Source organism: Cetorhinus maximus, chromosome 21 (assembly GCF_964194155.1).
Source record: "Cetorhinus maximus chromosome 21, sCetMax3.hap1.1, whole genome shotgun sequence".
Taxonomy (NCBI): Eukaryota; Metazoa; Chordata; class Chondrichthyes; order Lamniformes; family Cetorhinidae; genus Cetorhinus; species Cetorhinus maximus.
The window spans coordinates 73,740,537-73,759,143 of record NC_135899.1 but is presented as its reverse complement, the minus strand read 5'-3'; the positions used below and the strand labels follow the sequence as shown (position 1 = coordinate 73,759,143).

The 18,607-nt window shown below is 45.6% G+C and overlaps 1 protein-coding gene across 6 annotated transcripts in view; it reads right to left on the bottom strand.

Annotated features, from left to right (window-relative positions):
* LOC144695990 (transcription factor HIVEP3-like) overlaps positions 1-18,607 on the bottom strand; it is a 425,012-nt gene that overhangs the window by 84,315 nt on the left and 322,090 nt on the right. The window contains exon 2 of one of the 6 annotated variants that reach the window (XM_078567141.1): positions 6,622-6,669. The exons of the other annotated variants lie outside the window; for them this stretch is intronic. The gene's annotated coding sequence lies outside the window, so the exon portion shown is untranslated. The remainder of the gene's footprint in view (positions 1-6,621; positions 6,670-18,607) is intronic. 6 annotated transcript variants of the gene reach the window in all.

The window sequence follows — 18,607 nt, the reverse complement described above, 5'->3', positions numbered from 1 at the left end:
GTAGGTGGGAAGAGACTGGACAAGGGGAGAGAGAACGGAGTCAAGATGGGAAGAAATGAGTTCTGTGGGGCAGGAACAGGCTGACACGATTGGTCTACAGGGGTAATCCCATTTGTGGATTTTGGGAAGGAGGTAGAAGCGGGCTGTCCGGGAATGGGAGACTATGAGTTTCAAAGTAGTGGAGGGAAGACCTTCAGAGGTGGTGAGGTCAGTGACAGCCCTGGAAACAACGGCTTGATGTTCAGTGGTGGGGTCATGGTCCAAGGGGGAGGTAGGAGGAAGTGTCTGAGAGTTGGCGCTCAGCCTCTGTGAGGTAGAGGTCTGTACGCCAGACAACAACAGCACCACCCTTGTTGGCAGGTTTGATGACACAGTTAGGGTTGGATCTAAGAGAGCGAAGTGCGGCAAGTTCAACAGGAGACAGGTTAGAGTGGGTGGGAGGAGCAGAGAAATTGAGACGGCTGATGTCACACCAACAGTTCTCAATGAAAAGATCAAGAGCATGTAAGAGGCCACAGAGAGGGGTCCAGGTGGAGGGGGAATATTGGAGGTGGGTGAACGGATCTGTGGAACAGGGGGAGGAGGACTCCTGCCCAAAGAAGTGAGCACGGAGCCAAAGGTGGCGGAAGAAGAGTTCAGCATTGTGCCAAATGATGCCCCCTCCCCCACCCCATTCCCACAAGGGCCATCTGTTACTTGTTCATGTTGTTCTTTTCAGAGTGCTCACCCTTGTCCTGTTATTATCACATTCTGCTTTCTTACCTTAATGCCACTATCAGCACCTTCTTTAGCCCTTACCAGAACCATTAAAACTCCCTTTGTCTTTCTGTCCATGACATCTTTGTCAATCTCTTCTTTGTCCCCACCTATCGCTGGCCTTTTATCCAGCTCCACCTGCTCCACCCCCCTTAAACAGTATAAATTTCATCACATTTCTACTTCTCTGTAGCTCTGAAGAAGGGTCATGCGGATTCGAAACGTCAACTCTGTTTTTCTCTCTCACAGATGCTGTTAGTTTTTCCAGCATTTTCTGTTTTTGTTTCAGATTTCCAGCATCCGCAATATTTTGCTTTTACCTTTGCATTTATCAAACTAAATTTGAAACCGAGCCATATTAGGAGATAATAGGACAGGTGACCAAAACCTTGATCAAAACAGGGTAAGTTTTAAGCAGTATCTTCAAGGAGGTAAGTGTGATAGAGAGGGGAGGGAATACCAGAGCTTAGGACCTAGACAGCTGAAGGCACAGTCGCCAATGATAGAATAAAGAAAACAGAGGAGTGCAGGGATCTTGATGGATTGTAGAGCTGGAGGAGGTTACAGAGATATGCAACAGGGTCTAAGCCATTGAGGATTTTGACAACAAGGATGAGAATTTTAAAATTAAAACTTTGTTCAAAGGGCAGCCAATGTAAGCCACCAAGCAGAGTGGTGATGGGTGAACTGGATTTGGTGCAAGTTAGCAGGGTTTTAGATGAGCTCAAGTTTATGGTGGGTGGATGAAGGGAGGCCAGCCAGGAGAGCATTGGAATAGTCGAGTATAGAAGTGACAAAGGCATGGATGATTGTGGTGATTCTTTGAAAAGCTATCCAATTAGTCCCACTCTCCTGCTCTTCCTCCCAAAACCTTACAAAGTATATATCAAATTCCCTTTTGAAAGTTACCGTTGAATCTTCTTTCACCACTACTTGTCTGGTATATCATAAAAAGTTGGACAACATGTTAAACCCATGTCTACACTGGACAGGAGCTGTACTTCAATTCCAAAGCTTCAGAACCGTGACTCTTCTTATCTTGTGGGTCTGCTTGGAGCCTGTCTCCCCAGCCATTTATTACATGGGTCCACAAACAAGGGTGTGCTCAGGTGGGAAGGCAGGACACAGCTTGGCTAGACATATTGGCTGACCAATGGCAGGAGTGTGTAAGTGGCCAGTTGGAGGTCATGTGATGAAACCTCCAGGAATACATCCAACCAGAGCTAGTCTAGGCAATTTTGTTCTGTATGCACTTGTATTTCCCACTTGTTGTTCTGTCCTGTATGAATTTTGCATGGCCAGTAGATTACTCTTCAGCTGATTCAGATATTTGTCATTACAATAAGGTTTAAACATTAGGCGTGGAAATGTATCAATTAATTTCATCGTAGCCATATTGTTAGTGTCCATCAGTCATGCTCCATCAACTGTAAGCTATATCATATATTCTACAAATCAGCACATTGCAGGGGTTTATCCACTCTGAATACAAGTTATTTGGCTAAAGAGCTCGTGCTCATGCTTTACTACGATCATGCCCCAAAAACCAGTCAATAATATTTAAGATTAAGGGATTATTCAATTAAAAGAGAATCAATCGTAGATTAACTCTGACTGCTCAAGACAGATCATGAGCAATTTTGTTGGATTTTTTCATACCAACATGACCAATTCAAACATGCTCAGCCTGACCAGCGGAACGAGAGCTGCTCATTTTGGTTTTTAAAAAATTGACTTATTTTGGGTTTCTCACTCTTAAAAAGTAAGCAAAGCTCCATTTTGTCTGATGTTGCTCATCACTGTTGATCAAACGTTGATAGCACATTTAATAGAGAAGGTGGTTAATCTTTTGCCCTTTTGATCAGAACTGCACACAATTTTTTTTAATGACTCAGTGCCGATCCCAAATCACCAGCTCCCTCCAATTGCAGAGAAAGGAACCAACAGCACCATTATAAAATGATGCTTCCAAGTGCTGCTTTTGTTATTAATAAGGGGCATTGTGATATCTCCTCAATGTCTACAGGAGTTGTACTTTCAGAGACAATGAATGCCAAATAGGTTTCAATCATTTGAGATTCTTTAGTAAGGAAGAACTAACACTTATTTGAAACTGCCTCTGTGTGGCACCTTTCACAACCTCAGGAAGTCCCAAAGCTCTTTACAACCAATGACATACTTTTCTGAAGTGCAGTCAGTGTTGCACTTAAGGAAATGCAGCAGCCAATTTGTGCCCAGAAAAGTTCTACAAACATCGTTGCCTGACCCTATTTATACTGTCAGTTTCGGTTATCTGCCCTGGGAACTTCACATCTGGTAAGTGAAGAAGTATTACCCAATGTCCCTTCAGCAACCCCCCAAATTCCCAATTTTAAATTTATCTCTTGGTATTATTTCAACCTTTCACCATCTGTTCTATGAACTCCATTCATAGTTCATGAAAACTTCTTTTTGACATCTCTTTTCCAAAGAAAGCAAGTTACTTAAAAGGGCCAGGGTTGGGCTCTCAATAAAACCATCACTGTGCTTTAAGCAATTTACATTGGATGGCAGCACTACTGTAAATATTACTGTAGAAAAGTCTCTGCCATAGCAGACTGAACATTTATCACAGGGCACCACTGGGAACACTCCCATTGCACAGATTACCAAACTCATGACAGCATGAGTCATCATGGCAGCCGGTGGAATTCAAATTCGATTAATAAATTTGGAATATAAAACTAGTTTCAGTAATGGTGACCATGAAAACTATCATCAATTGTTGTAAAAACCCATCTGATTCAAGGGAGGAAATCTGCCGTCCTTACCTGGTCTGGCCTACACAGGACTCCAGGCCCACAGCAATGTGGCTGACTCCTACGTGCCTTCTGAAATAGCCCAGCAAGCCACTCAGTTTAAGGGCAATTAGGGATGGGTCGGTGGGTATCATCAGTGATACCCACATCCCATGAAAAAGAATTTTAAAAACTCAGAGCATTTTAAGTTGGAACTGTGAGACTATGCAGCTTCCTGCCTAAGATTTTCTGTACAGTGTTCTACTAAAATCAGTCAGATCAGAATTGATTTCTACACAGCCTTGTTTGTTATTTACCTCTGTGAAGATTTTGGTCTAGGAATTCAGTGGCACTATACCTGTTTTACAGGCCTAAATTGAGTACCAGTGGATCCAATATGGTGTGTACCAACTACCAGGTTGGTGATGGCTGTTCAGTTGGCATCCAGTGTGTCTGCCTGAAACTAATAATGACCCCCATTGGAAATTGGGAGTGGGAGCGTAATGCCTGTTGCAGACCCATTTGCTAAACCGGTCCGCAAATGGCCGCAGTATGTGCTGTGCAGAGCTGTGATCAGTTTCTTCAAGTGTTTGGTAGAATAATCAGCCATCCTAAAAAAAGGGCCACTGCAGGGAGCAATGGACTTTACCCCTGTTTGCCTTTGCCCCTGGACCCTCAGGAGGCACTCTGGTGAGTTACCAAGCTAGGCAGTGGCAAATGGCATCCTGAGCTTGCTGGCACTATCTTCCTGAGGCTTGTGGACCAACACGCCCTGGTTTAGCCACGGGGCCTCCTTGGGCGGGATGACCCGACATTTCACCTCATATTTGGTTTATGTTTTCTGATGATTTTTTATTTTAGCTGCATGAAGGAACCTTGTTTCCTCTCAGTTTTTTGAGAGCTCGTCATGGTTTGGAGTTGGCTGACCCATTAAAAATAATACTGGGTGTGCGAGATGTGTATTCAATTTCCAGCATCATGACCGAGCCTGCTGGCTCACTATTGGTTGGTCTTGGTTATTGGTCTCAGTGAATACTGACATTTCTTGGCCACTGAAACCGAACCTTGGAACAAAAAGGAATGCTCAGTTCTTGCACCTTGGCTGGACTTAAGTGCTGGACAGGTGCAGTTTGCAAACTCCTTCTATACTATGCCAACAATATGTCTTAACATCAAACACTTAATGGCTACAGCATGATCATCCCATTTCCTCGATATGTGAGGCTGCCCAACCAAATATTAAATCAGTCCACACTCTGTTGCGGATATTTGCCCCTAAGAGCTGAGTCTGTTGAAACTCATTTTTCTTGTGACCACTGTCCTGTCAGTCAACTGGAAGGAGCGACTTTGCTAACAGTGAACTATGGTTGAACCAGGGCCCTTGCCTTCTGACCCCGCTGGTCCCATGGGACTTGAATCTTTGAACCCAATCCAGACTGAAGAGGACTGGGATCCTCTGTGAGGAACACAAAGGGTCCAACATAAACCAAATGTTGCAAAGGATCGACGTTGGTGCCAGTCCAGCTCAGCCATCGGACATCAACTGTTTTTAATTTATCTTATCATATGCCAGGAGAAAATATACACAGCAGAAATGTTATGCCAGTGGCGTTTTTCTAAAGAAAAACATGCATTTATATAGCGCCATTCGTGACCTCAGGATGACCCAAAAACACTTTACAATTAAGCACTTTTTAAGTGTAGTCACTGGGTACTGATTGAGGGATTGATATTGACTAGATATTGGAGAGGGCCCCTGCTCTTCTGCAAAATAACACCATGAGAATTTTTACCATCCACTTGAGAGCGCAACAACTTGGTTTGACAACTCAATTAAAAGTGCTGAGTGTCAATCGGGATTATGGGCTCAAGTCTCTCGAGTGGTATGTGAACATATAATCTTCTGAAGCGAAGATTCTGAAGTGCTAACCAACTGAGCTACTGGTTGATGCTATTCTAAGGCTTGGAGTAAGCATTAGGTTAGAACTAAGCGTTGGAGCAGACCTGTCTGAGGTTGTACGAAGGGCAAAAATAACACGTTTGCAAAGGGGGAAAAATTGAGGAAGAAGCTCTTTAAAATGTAGTTATGGCAACTGGTTGGGGACTCGCATTTCTTGACATCTTGCCTTACAGGAGACAAATTGGTAATATACCTTACTGCTAAAAGTCCATTTTACTGCAGTAACACTCATTGCAAGTAGCATTGCCAACTCTGGCTGGATGTAAACCGGGAGGTTTCAGTGCATGACCTCCCTTCGGACTGCCCCACCTCTAAGCCACTCGCCATTAGTTGCCCAACATGTCAATACTTCACCCTGACATTCCACAGCCCAATTGAAAAGCGAACAGACTCTTAATTATCTGACATTGTTATCTGACTGGATGATTTTTGACTATCAGCCAAAGAGCCTTTTCTTTCCTAACTAATACAGGTACAGTGTCTCAAAACCAACAAAACCTTGGGACCAAGTCCATACCGGATTTCGGATCTTGCCTTTCACGCCAGGCAGCTCGGGCTGGGTGACGGGCCACCCAGACCACGTGGATCGTGGGAAAAGACAGGTGCGCGAAGCCGAGAACAAGTCAGCGCACCACCACGCCAATTCAGCACCTAGCCCAACAAGCCGGTAAGTTACTTATCTAATAATCATAAAACTTCTTGCATGGCAGCTTAAAAATGTGTCCGGTTTTCAGACATCACCAGTTTTCAGATAGCCAGATTTGAGACACTGCGACCGTAATAATAACTAATAAACAAAGGCGTTGAAAGAAATTTTTTTTAACGCTTTGATTTTTTTTCTCCAGGAGTTTGCTCACAGCAGTGTCCTGGAGATTAATCTTCAACTCCATCAGACTCCAGTACATTCCTGGAGGTTTGGCAATCCAGAATCAAGCGACTTTGGTGATTTCAGGGTCAGGACAATTTGAACTGAACTTATTCCCACGTCAGGTGAGAAAGCGAGAGAGTTGGTTAATTGACCACAAATTACCACACACCCAACAGCAAAACAAGAAAGTTGAAAAATAATTGACAGGCGATTACAATCATGTACTATTACCATACATCTGATCAAAACTGCTCCTGTACCTGTTGTTCTCGAATTTGATTCTCCACGAGCTCCTGTTTTAGTTATCTCTGCAAAAGGAAAACACAAATCTCGATCAAGGAAAATGGGAGAACCTTTTGACAATTCACATCCTGGGACTCTGGCAGACAGAGCTGCATCAAGCCAATCATTTACCATTGAAATCTCCTGACCTTTCCACCTCCCATGTCTCCCTTCATATTTAATGCAGCATTGCTTTGCGACTAGGGTTGCCAACTCTGCTTCAACGTATTCCTGGAGGTGACATCACATGACCTCCTGCATCCAACCAGTCCCTGCCCCCACCATCGGCCACCCGACACGCCCACCCCCCAGGGTGCCCCACCTTCCTGGAAAGCTGAAGAATGCTTTGTTACCAAAGTGGATGACTATCTGACTGCCAGTCAAGCTGTTTGTTTTTATCTCATTTCCAATATTTTTATAACTAAGGGAAATGAAAACAAAAGTGCACAGTTTTTTTTTAATGCTCCTAGAATTTTCTCCCAGGGATTGGGGATGGGGGGGTGAGGGGTGGTGGTGGAGAGGGGGGTGGGGGGGGAGCATTGCAGTAATGTTCTGGAGGTTAATTTTTAATTAACGGAGACTCGAAATCAATCTTGGAATCTTGGCAACCTTACCGCAACACTCCTCAATCCAGGAATTCCCCCTCCCCTGTTCTCCTCACCATCCGATCACCTATCAGTTGAAGAATAGTTTAAAAAAAAACCCGCAGTAATTGAGGAAGAAAAAGAGAGAGAAAATGAACTGCTACCAAAACATATCAATGCAGATATTTCCTGTTACTTCACCGCAATAGTTATTTCAGCAGTCACCTAGTCTGACAGCAGATGTGGCCAATACAAATAGTCATAGCAATGTAAGGGGCCAATGAAAACAACTGCACCACTTTCAATTTACAACACTGTAGGTTCAAACCTGTGAGCCAGAAAACAGAGTTATGCATCAAAATGCGCATCAGCCGCACAGCAAAGTTCCGTGCAGCCTGCACTGAGATGGTCAACACCCCCATGAACTGCCTGATATCTACAAAAGAAACACTTCCATGTGCCGTTAGTTCTTGGAAGAAAGGGAGCTGTTGGGGTCACAATGGCTAAGTTTGCTGCATTTTTCTTTTTCCATAGGTCTTTTCAAGTAAAACAGAGTTGAACTTACTTGGTAACAAATGGGCGCTCTCACTCTCAGCAGGTAGTGTCTGATGTACGAGGCGGAAAGGGAGGGGAAGAAAGAGGGTAAATCAAGGATAAGAGAAAACAGGAGGCAGAAAGGGAAGCAAGAAAACATGAAAAGGAACAAGCAGATGAAGTGTGCGTCCAACCCATTTGAGTTGGGAACAGTTGGTCTTTGGAAAGTTAATGTGTTAATGGTGTGCAACACGTACAAACATTCCGCATCCAAGATGTATAGGACCAGCCACCCAATCCATCATGATCAGAAATAGTGGAAGTGCTTCCATAGGGATAACTAGACGAGAAAGGACCAAAGTCCATCGCTTTCACCTTCTACTGTCCTGGCAGTCACATGATACCATGACCAATCACAACTGAGCTCTATCAATTAGTCTACAACAGACCCTGACATGAAATGAGGAATTCCCCCAAGTGGTGGAGAACTTTGGGAACCATAGCTTCAAAGTCACTTGTTCTTCCCATAAAGGGCTACCTTCAGCACACATCAAGTCTCAAATTACTCATTTACTGTAACCCAAAATGTCATTTTCTGGAAGGAATCCATCTAATTTGCATTTCTGAATGTTAAACAGCTTTGCAACATGAAAGGGATTGCCTTCCAACACTAACAAGAGTTTGGGTGGCAAACTAGCACAAAACTACTGCGAAGACAATAAAAACTCTAGATTCAATACAATACATGCTGGAGTGAGATTCCAGAGCTTCACTGTATCCAGTCTGGACCTCCAAGGGTAAGTGTCATTTCAGGACCATCAATCACATCATCATCATCAGCGACATTAATTACCAGCCCGAATTGACCACGGCAGGAATAATTTGTAAATCCAGCAATTTCGTGATCAGCATTAACTTCAATTGGTAACTCTCATGGTGGGAAGGGACTTTTCTGTCCTGGCTAAATATTCATCCCTCACAGACATCAATAGAACAGATGATCTGGTCATTATCTCATTACTTATGTGTGGGAGCTTCCTGTATGCAAGTTGGCTGCCACATTTCTCACATTGCAACAGTGACTACATTTCAACCATACATCATTAGCTGTAAGGTGCTTTGGAATGTCCTGAGTTTGTGAAAGGCACTATATGAATGCAGGTTATTTCTCTGTTTTGTTGACTGTAAAGAGGCTAATGGCAATTTGCAGAGAATCGGAATTCATGGTGTATCTCTTTTGCTCCACAAGTTGCTGGATTACTTTTGTGCATTAATAATGATGAGTGCTGTTAATGCATCAGTATAATCCCTGGAATTTCTAGACTACTACATTCGCAATGCAGCAGAATTTGGGAAAGCAAAGGTGCTTCTCCCAGATGCACCACCAGATGGCGGCGGTGTGCTCATTCAACTTTTTTTTTCCATCCATACAGTCAACATTTGTAAATATGTGTATTTTACTTGTCCACTCTTTGGAAACTCTGTCAAGCAATGGTTGCTGGACAGAAACAGGGTAACTTGGGCCTGTAGCTGACAAACAACATGAGTGGCCCAAGCGCTTCCCAGCTTTAAATTGAAGAACCTATGTCAAAGGTCACACTGCAGGACATCCCCTTCCCCCCCACCAAGGTTAAAGAGAGGAGATAAGTTGGTGATAAGGTGACATCATAAGGGTTTTAACAGACTGCAGGTGGGAAGGGAGTTTTATCCTCTATACGTATTTCAAAACTCAAGCCTGTCCCTCTAAAGGGTTAATTCCACATGTTCCACAGTCTGTCTTCCCTCTGGTGACATCACTGTCATTCTCACGGGTGCACCTCTCTTCAGTGCCAAACACCTGGCACAGGGCCGTAGTCGGGAAAGTTAATCGATTGCCAGAAGATAAATAGAAATCTACCCCAGATGACAAAACAGTGATTCCCTGAGGCACTGTGCACCCTCGTGATAAGATTCAAAATCTCCACAATACAATTCTCACTGAAAGACTGTCAGCATTGAAGGAAGTGTCCAATATTACGATTCTGCCACTGTATGTTTTAGCTCTTCGCCAGGCCTATCTTGACGGCATTGCCTCCTGAAGGGGAATTTCACAACCTCAGGAGGCCACACAACACTTTGCAGCCAATGAAGTATTTGTCTGAACTGCAGTCACTGTTGTAAAGTAGGAAACGTGGCAGCCAATTTACACGCAGCAAGTCCCAGGAATGTGCTATCTGTTTTTAAGTAACGTTGGTTGAGGGGTAAATGCTGGTTAGGACACTGGGGAGAACTGTTCTTTTACCTCCACCGGAGAGGGCAGGCAAGGCTTCAGTTTAATGGCTCATCTGAAAAATGGCTCCTCTTACAGTGCAACATTCTCTCAGTACTACATGGAAATGCCAGCCTAGATTATATGCTCAAATCATGGAGTGAGACTTTAAATCACAATCTTTGGACTCGGCAGTAAGAGTGCTACCCGTTGAGCCACAGCATGGAGAGCTATCAAGAGCAGGAAAACCTGACTAAACTTTGTGCCCTGTAGCCCTGGGATGTGATTCTGCCTCAGTCTCTTTCTTTCCCTCTCTTTATTTTTCTTTCTATGCCTGATTTGATCCTAATTCACCCTATTTCCTTCGCCGTCCTTCCTTAGCTTCTTTCTCAGTCCTTAGATCGCATTGGTTAAGGAGGTGGATTGTTTGCCCTGTTGCTCTCTAAGGTTCAAGTTGTCCCATTGTCCTCGTTCTTAGCTCACACTTCCAGCAATACACAGCGCAAAGTTCTTGTGAGCTGTATGGTGTGGGAATATCATTAATACAGGAGCATGCCTCAACATGCACTGTTCTAGAAAACTCTTGGCCAATGTGTACTTTCAGCTGGAAAAACGGTAAGCCACTGGGCCCTCCTCCCTAATAGCTCACCAGTCATATTTCTGGGGGGAGGATGGTGGGAATTCCCCACCCCTCCTCCACCCTGAAGATCATCCAGTTGAAGGTCAGGAAAGTGAGCAGTAGAGCTGACAACTGCCCCAACATACTCATATTGACCTCCTCCGTAATGCTACTCTTTAAGTCATCACATTCACAGGACAACCCACAGATATCAACTGGAGGTGAGTTGTAGCACAGAATGATGACAACAGGCCAACTCATTATCCAACTGTACATGTCTGCAGACCTCCTTAGAACATGCCACGACTGAATCATCGTTCCCGTACATGCAATTGAAATTATTTTCTTTCATATATATATATATATATATATATAGATATAAAAATATTGTCCTGCATTACCAGTATCAACAAGAATGGGCTACAGGAATCAGAGCTGTGTCTCTCCTGCCCACATGCACTCTGACTCCATTTCCCAGACAGCACATGGTGCACTGTTTAATGTCACCATGGAAGAAATGAAGAGGTGGATGTGTCATTGGAAGACAGAGTAAAAGACAGCTCTGACGTTGGTCTGCTTTTTGTTGAGAATCTGTATTTCATGGAATTATACAGCACAAGAGCAGGTCCATGCCAAGTTGACCCGTTGTCCTTGTCCTTAGCTCACACACGAGCCTCCTCCTTCTCGATTTACTCATTTTACCCTATTATTCTTATCTAACTTCCCTTAAATGCATCTATATTATTTGCCTCAACTGCTTCTTCTGGTAATCAATTCCACATTCTAACCACTCTCTGGGTAAAGAAGTTTCTCCCTATTGAACAGAAGAACAGAAATAGGAGCAGGAGTAGGCCATTTGGCTCTTCAAGCCTGCTCTCCCATTCAATAAGATCATGGCTGATCTTCTACCCCAACTTCACCACTATCCCCATAACCCTTAATTATCTTAGTGCCCAAAATCTGTCAATCTCTGTCTTGAATTTTCGCAACAAATGAGCATTCACAGATGGGCCAGAGCAGAGAATTCCAAATATCCAAAACCCTTCGACTGAAGAAATTTCTCATCTCAGTCCGAAATGGTCAACCACTTACTCTGAGACTGTGACCCCATTTTCCAGATTCCCAGCATCTACCCTGGCAAGCCCCTTAGGGAATTTATATGTTTCAATTAGATCACCTCTCATTCTTCTAATCTCCAGGAAATTTACACCTAGTCCACTCAATCTCTCCTCACAAGAATATCCTCTCATCTCAGCAATCAGCCTCGTGAATCTTTGTTGCACTCCCTGTAGGGCAAGTATGTCCTTTCTTAGGTGAGGTGACTACTGGGTTTATTAGTGACTAACTTATATTTATGGCCCCTATTTATGGACTGCTGCACAAGTGCAAACATCTCCTTCACATGTACCCCATCCAAAACGCTTCATAATTTCAATGACCTCTACCAGGTCACCTCTTACCTTTCCCTTTCTTTAGAAAAGAGCCCCAGTCTGTTCATTTTTACTCAGCATTTCTAATCTCTCCGTTCTGATATCATTCTTGTGAATCATTTTTGCATCTTCTCCAGTGCTTCTGAATGCTTTTTGTAGTATGGTGACCAGATAATTCACTGTGCCCCACATGTTGTCTACCGAGTAGCTGGTTGGTTTAACAAATCAGCTTTTAAAAAACACAGCAAACACTGGGAATCTAACACGTTGGAACTCGGCAGAAGGCCCATCATAAACAAGAAAGGTTGATGTTTCAACCTTCGTCAGAAAGTCCAGATCCAAGACATTGTAAGGAAATGGATGGTGTTGTGATTATGTTACTGGACTAATAATCCAGAGAACGTGAACTCAAATCCCATCTGAAAATGTGAAGTCACGGTAAAAAAAACATTGGACAATAATAAGTTGATATCAGTGACCATGAAGCAGTCAGATTGTCTTAAGAAAATTCCAAATAGTTGACCTTAGGCCCCTCAGCAAAGGGAACCTGCTGTCCTTGCTTGATCTAGCCTACATGTGACTCCAGCCCCACACTAGCGTGGCTGACTCTTAATGCCTGTCTGAGGAGGCACAGTTATCAAACTACAGGGTGGGTGATACATGACAGTCACGTCCACGTTACAAGAATGAATGAAAAATAAACGAAAACTGCCAGAAAAGGCAGGTTGTAGGGTCATTGGGAGAGGTGAGGAAACTCCAATTGATTTGCGTGCTGATCAAATAACTCTGTCGGGACATTGTTCTGAGGTAACTGAACACCAGCCACCTCTGGTGTTGTCTTATTGTGTGTAAGTCTCAGCACTATGAGGTCTGCCATGACTTCTACACTCGGCGGTTGGAGAATAATGAACAGAAGATTTCCTGGAATACTATAGCAAGCGGATTCATAATGACAAAAGGCCTAAATGATTATTGGATTTCTTACTTTCTGCAGGCTTCATAAACTCATTAAATAAAACTGCTGCTAGGTTTCTTGACTCTGGATAATAATCCTACTGAATTACTCAGAAGTATAATAGTGTTGGCCAGGATTAACAAATAGCAATTTCACATTAATCAGTAGAAGAATCGCAGGCTTCTGCCAATAAATGAGTATTAAGAAAATAAATAATTTGCATTTATATAGCACCTTCTATAACCTCTCGACATCCCAAAATGCCTCTGTCGAACTATAGCCACTGTTGTAATGTAGGAAACGGGGCAGCCAATTGTACACAGCAACGTGATCAATGATGAACCATCTGTTTTAGTGATGTTGGGTGAATGATAAATATTGGGCAGGGTTACCAGGGAGAACTCGCTTGCTCTTCTTTGAATAGTGCCCGAGGACCTTTCACATCAACCTAAGAGGGCAGATGTGAACTCGGTTTAACATCTCATCCAAAAGATAGAAACTCCGACAATACAGCCCTCAGGACAGCACTGGGATGGTCAGCATAGATTATGTGTGGAAGTCTCTGGCTTAGGACTTGAACTCCTGACTTAGAGGCAAGAGTGCTACCCATTGAGCCACATTGCATTACACTGCAAAGCAAGCAAACAGAGTGCAACTGACAGGGTCCGGCTAGCAGTCAATCTCAATAGTGGAGGCCGGAAACATGGAAAACAAGTATCCTTTCCATGGACCTTCAATGAGGGACCGACAGTTCTTGGGCAGCAGCTTGCAGTGTTGGTCCAAGATGGCTGCTCTCTATTGGAGCACTGCTTTCCTGGAACCCCAGCAGCTTCACATGAAGGCCACTAGATATAGATCAATCCAACACACTATCCTGTGATACTAAACTGCTTCTGATCTACCAAGGTTATATTGCTCAAGCAACGAGCCACTGCAGACATGGTGGGTCAAGTGGTGTCCTTCTGGGCATTGAACCTCTATGTTTCTACATAGACCCACATTGTTATGGAGTCCTTTGTATCTCAAGTTGCTGGTCCAGATGGGTTTGAGTGTTGGGACTTAATCGCAACAAAGCAACAGCACCACAAGTGTCCAGACTCAGGACAAACCAGTCAGTGAGGAATCTAATTTTTTTTTTTTGAAAAATATACTTTATTCATAAATACCTGAAAGAACATTACAAAACATTTCAAAATGGCCATCACAAAAAGTACAATCAAATTCAAGTTTCCCACATAGATCACAAGGTGCTTCAGTACAATCAATGAACATTACTGACATGGTCATTACAGACAGTCAGACAGTGCAATGGTGTTCAAGTTATCTACATAGTTCATTTTGCCCTCAAGGTGCCCCAGCACAATTATGATACATTTAGTTTTCACTGTATACATTTCTTGTGAGTCATACAGCTCGAGGGATCTATACACTTCCGAGCCCCTCGGTGCACTATGGCAGACAGGTCTTAGACAGCGACCTTTCCCCATTGCGCCTTTGCGGTGGCTGCCCCAAGCTTTAGTGCATCCCTCAGCACGTAGTCCTGGACCTTGAAATGTGCCAATCTGCAACACTTGGTCGGGGACAACTCTTTGTTGGAAGACCAACAAGTTTCGGGCAGACCAAAGAGCATCTTTCACCAAGCTGATGATCCTCCAGCTGCAGTTGATGTTTGTCTCGGTGTGTGTCCCTGGGAACAGCCTGTGGAGCACAGAGTCCTATGTCACAGAACTGTTCAGGATGAACCCTGACAAAAACCACTGCATCTCTCTCCAGACCTTCTTTGCAAAGACACATTCCACAAGGAGGTGAACAACGGTCTCTTCCCCATCACAAGCACCTCGAGGGCAACGTGCAAAGCGGGTGAGACTCCTGGTGTGTTGGGATCTGACAGGAAGGGCCTTTCTCACCACCAGCCAAACTACGTCTTTGTACTTGTTGGAAAGTTCTGGTGGTGAGGCATTCTGCCAAATGACTTTGACAGTCTGCTTGGGGAACCATCCCACAGGATCCACCAGCTCCTTTTCCCGCAGGGCCTCTAGGACATTAAGTGCCGACCACTGCCTGATGGAGTTGTGGTCAAAGGTGCTTCTCTGCATAAATTTTTCCACGAGGGACATGTGGTACAGCACGGTCCAACTACTTGGAGTGTTCCGCGGCAGCGTGGCCAGACCCATCCTTCACAATACCGGGGACAGGTAGAACCTCAGCACGTAGTGACACTTGGTGTTTGCGTACCGAGGGTCTACGCACAGCTTGATGCAGCTGCACACAAAGGTGGCCATCAGGATGAGGGTGATGTTGGGTATGTTTTTTCCCCCTTTATCTTGAGGCTTGTACATCGCGTCCCTGCGGACATGATCCATCTTCAACCTCCAGATAAAGCGAAAGATGGCTCGGGTGATCGCCATCGCGCAGGAGTGAGGAATGGGCCAGGCCTGTGCCACGTACAGCAGCAGCGAGAGTGCCTCACACCTGATGACCAGGTTCTTACCCGCAATGGAGAGGGAGTGTCGTTCCCACGTGCCCAGTTTTCTTTCCACCATAGACACTCACTCCTTCCAGTTTCTAATGCACGTCCCATTTCCTCTGAACCATATCCCCAGCACCTTCAGGCTGTCTAACCAGATGGTGAAGGGGACAAAAGATCAGTCCACCCAGTTCCCAAAGAACATGGCGTCGCTCTTGCCACGATTTACCTTGGCTCCCGAGGCCAGTTCAAACTGGTTGCAGATGTTGATCAGTCTGCGCACCAACAGCAGATCCGATCAGAAGACGGTGACATCGTCCATGTACAGGGAGGCTTTGACCTCAGTGCCTCCGCTGACTGGGATTGTCACTCCTCTTATGCCTGGGTCCTTCCTGATGGACAAACCAGTTAGCGAGAAATCTAATTGCCAACAGGACTGAGTTGCTTGGTTTTGGTCAGTGTTTGGAGGCTGTAGCTTGTACCTCCCACTGTAGTGAATGCATCACATCAAGGTGACATTGCGATAGTTTCCTGGAACAATACATTGAGGAACCGAATGGTAGAGATAAACAGGACATTTTGAAGTTTACAGGCTGCAATTAGTGGAGTGCCGCAAGGGTCTGTGCTTGTGCCTCAGCTATTTACAATGTATATGACTATCTTAGATAAAGAGACTGAGGACAGAATTTTCTGTGCCCATTGGCGTCTGCCGTCACGGCGGGCATGAGCAGACAATATGGCAGGAAGCCCAAAAATCGGTTTCATGATGTTGTGAAACCAGTTTGCAATCGTCCGCTCCGCCCATCAATGGTGGGCCGCATTTCCCGCCGCTGCACGTTGGGAACTTCATTTTAATACATCTGCATATCATAATAAGCCCAGCTCGCTGGCATCATCCCCCTACGCTGGACCATTCAGGCACATCAGCGTGACTGCACGCCAATGTGTTTCACAACAGCGTTTATAAGGCGTGCACTTGGTGAGAGGTACTTCGAGGGGAACTCGGAGGTGAGCGCACACTAATGTTGCGCAGCACTCACGGGGGTCACCTGTTGGACTTCAAAGTTGAGGCGCTGCGCATTCAAGAGAGGGCACAGGCAAGTCGCATTTTCCCGGCTGGCTGAAAATGCAGTGCCGGGGCAAGGGCTGCACTGCTGTGGATGGTAGTGCACAAACATATGCTGGGGTGGGTCGGTGGGAGGGAGGCAGCCACGCATCAGGGAAACCTTGGATAAAGTGACCATTCCTCCAGGCTTGAGACAATTCAGGCGCAGCCACATTGACGTGCTTGGAGTCGGGCCTCTAGCTTATCTGCCCACTCAAGCAACGCAGAGGCATTAAAGTGCCACCAAGTGCTCCAGAGCTTTTCATCCCTTGGGAACAGACTGCAAAGTAATGAGCGTTTCAGTGGACTGCAGAACAGTTGGACAACTGGGCACATTGTACAATCTCCTTGCTAAAGCCGGCCATGGAGCAGTCACTGGTGGAGGTGCTCACAGCCCCTTGCAATGTCATCATCCCGGATTGGACCAGTCTCCCCCATAGTTCAAGCTAACAGTGCAGCCTTGCAGCGCGGGTTAGGAGAATGCCCGTGCCTGAGCTGGGAGTACAGCATGCAGTCCAATGGTCAAAGCTGTGCCAATTGGTCAGGTGGAGTGGGGTAGAGGTGGGTGGGGTTTTGGGCAAAACCCAAAACCCAAGTGCAGCGCACTAATCTCTGGCCATCCAAGTGATGGCCTGCACTCTCTGGGATACACTAAGGGGCCTTCAGACTTAACAAAGAGAGGTTCTTAGTACACCTAAGGCTAACCCACACATCTCTCTCTTTGATCCTGCAGGAGGAGTACATCAGGAGCATGGAGCCTGATGCCCAAGCTGTATGCCTCATGGCTTACAGAGCGTGGAGACAAAGGAGAAAAGAGCGACGGAGACAACTACTGGGCAGAAGGAGGAGCAGCACCCTCAGGAAGAAGGGGTGGCTGGGGTTCCCGAGCACACTGCCGAAGAGCCACAGCGTGCTGTCGCAGGTCGGCGCCTAGCTAGACCCAGGGTCTAGAGACGGCGCTTGTCATTCCCGCAGATAACTGAGAACCAGTGTCACCAAAGACTGCGCATGTCCATGGAACTGGTTGGTCACATCTGCCACCTGCAGCAGGATTTGGTGCCATGGGGACGTGGAGGGCATCCACTGCCTGTGGCCGTGAAGTGACTGTGGTGCTCAACATTTACATCAGTGGCTCCTTTCGGGGCTCCACAGCTAACCTTTGTGGGATATTCAGGCCTCCATGCACAAAGGCACCTATGAGGTCACAGACGCCATCTTCACGAAGGCACACGACATTCTGCATTTTGCCCGGTACCAGGAAAGTCAGGATGCAAGAGCACTGGGATTTGCCCAAATCTCAGGTTTCCCACAGTTGCAGGGTGCCAACAAGTGCACTCACATAGGACTCAGATCTCCGTGGCAACAAGCGGTCAACTATATCAACCCCAAAGACATCCGCTCGCCAAATGTGGAGCTGGTGTGCGACCACCACAAACACATCCTGCAGATCTGTACATGGTTCCAAGGAAGTGTCCATGACACCTACATTCTCAGTGGGTCTCAGATCCCTGACGTCTTCCAGTGTCTACAAAAGCTGCAGGGTTGATTCCTTGGAGACAAGGGCTACCCACAGAGGGTGTGGCTGATGACAGGCGTGCGGCAGCATCAGACTGCAGCAGAGTGAAGTTACAATGAGGCTGATGCTGCAACTCACACCTTAGTGAAGCAAACCATCGGGTTGCTGAAAACGAGGTTATGGTGCCTGGGCCAGTCTGGTGGAGCCCTGCAATATAGTCCTCAGAGGGTGTCACACATCGTCGTCATCTGCTGCGGCCTTCACAACCTGGCACTGCAATGGGGGAGGACCTGACTGAGGAGGAGATGGAGGAGCTGCACACCTCCTCCGATGAGGGTGGGGGGGTTCTTGAAGGCGAGGATGATGGCGTTGAGACTATCACACTGGCCAGATGAGGTAGCCATGCTCAGGAGGCCCTCATAGCTGCTAGATTCATGGAGGATGCTGACAACATGCAGCGAGGAGATACCATAGATCTTCACATAGCTTACGTGGATGTCTGGCTC